A 2,180-nucleotide genomic window follows, 5' to 3' on the forward strand; every position below is an offset into this window, starting at 1 on the left:
GGCGATGTTCTTCTCGAGGAACACTATTTAGAAAATTTAGACAGCCAGGATTTGAAGCTGAATGCCGAATGTTTCTACTGCCGCCAACATACACTGCACATAAGGAACAGAATGATACGATACAATAAATTAGGGCTCATATGGAGGCATATAGACAGTTCTTCCCTGTTTTCCGTTTTTCTATTTGCGATTGGAACCAGAAAGGAAATGACTATTAGTGGTACAGTGTACTATGCACCATATGCTGGCTTGTTGGATATCTATGTAGATGCAGAAATGTAACAGCACTCAAAAGAACAATACCTTGTGTCAACACCACACAATTGCATGAAAATTACCCTTAAGAAATACTACATAACACAGAACTCACAAGCACCATCACACTGCAACCAATCCACCCAAAATACATAATCACAACATATATGAGACCAGTTATATAAATTTCAGGAAACCCCAGACCCACCACATGGCCAAATGCGTATATATAAAAAAGGGTACCACTGATTTCATTCGTCATGGAAAACATGTACATCCATCCCCATCACAGGAATAATAGAAATAATGTGTGTGCTAGAGATCAAAACTACTTCCAGTTTCAGGATGAATATTAACTGCAAAGTGAAAAACTACCCCTGGGATTCCCACTACCAGGAACCTTGGCCAACATTTTAAAAATCATATACTGGTACAGAAAATAGTTGAATTCACCCTTGAACAAGAAAAAGACCCACTAAATTTTCTTGGGATGAAAATAATAAAGGAAAGCGACAAACATTCTTTCAAAATATACAGAAAACAAACATCCACAGGCACCTCCAACCATCCCAGCAACCAAAAGCTAGCTGCTCTAAGGCACATCTTACGCAGTATAAACAAGTTTCCACTGAACAAGAAAAATGCGTACAATCTACATCTACACTCTACAATCTATCTTACTGTTTGGTGGACAGTGCCTTCTGTACCAGTGTCATTTTCCCGTTATGAAAGGTTCATAATGAGAATGATTGCTAATAAACTTCTGGGTGGGCCCATATCTAATTTTATGTTCCTGGTCTCATTTGCAAGAATTGAACCATAAAATAGCTAGAAACAATGGATTTGATACACATGTAGTACACTGACTAAATCAAAAATAAAACCACAGAAAAAAACGCAACATATAAACTCCAAGCCCCTAAGTTACACATAAACAATGGCAACATACACAAGGCTTCCATAAAACATACAAAACTAGACAACTGACAATTAAGAGGGACAATTTCCAGGGAGCAGGAATGTACAAAGTTGTGATGCAGCCACTGTGGTCGAACTGTGAATTGCAACTATGTCTGACAGGTTTAGCTATCTGGTGTGTGTGGGGAAGAGTAAGGACGGGTGGCACTGCTGTGGGAGCATGCACGTATGTGGTGGGGATAGTGTACGGGTGGCGGGAGGGTGGGGGGGGGGGGGGGGGGGCTGCCAGTACATAGACAAAATTATACTGTGCTAGAATTTGACCAGGGAAGAGGACAGGTACTGTGTCGGTCACAGAGGCTAGGAGACTTTAGGGTATATTGCAGGGAGAGTTGCCACCTGTGCAATTCAGAAATGTTGGTGTTGGTACGAAGGATCCAGATGACAAAAGCCATGTAGCAGTCACTGAACTGTAGCACATCATGTTGGGCAGCCATACATGCGGCCAGACAGCTTGTTAGTTGTCACACACCCACACAAAGAAAGCAGCACAGTAGTTGCAGCTTAGTTTGTAGATCACATGACTGCTTTCATAGATAGTCCTGCCTTAGATGGGACAGATGTGTCGTTGACCTGGAAGGTGGTGGGGGAGGATCCATAGGACAGGTCTTGCATCTAGGTCTATTGCAGAGATATGAGGCAAGGGATTGGGAAGAGAGGTGGAGTACACACAGACAAGGACACTGCGCATGTTCAGTGGGTGATGGAATATCACTGTGGGAGGTGTGGGCAGTGTAGTGGGTGGGACATTTCTCATTTCAGGGCATTACAAGAGGTATTTCAAACCCTGGCAGAGAATGTGATTCCATTGCTTTGGTCTTGGATAGTACTAAGGAAAGTAGGGCTCCTTGTGGCTGTGCAGTGGGTATGTGGGAGGTGGTAGATGACTCGAGAGACAAGACGTGGAAGAAATGTTTCTGAACAATGTTGGGAGGGTAATTTCAGTA

This window comes from Schistocerca serialis, chromosome 6 (genome assembly GCF_023864345.2).
Source record: "Schistocerca serialis cubense isolate TAMUIC-IGC-003099 chromosome 6, iqSchSeri2.2, whole genome shotgun sequence".
Classification (NCBI taxonomy): Eukaryota; Metazoa; Arthropoda; class Insecta; order Orthoptera; family Acrididae; genus Schistocerca; species Schistocerca serialis.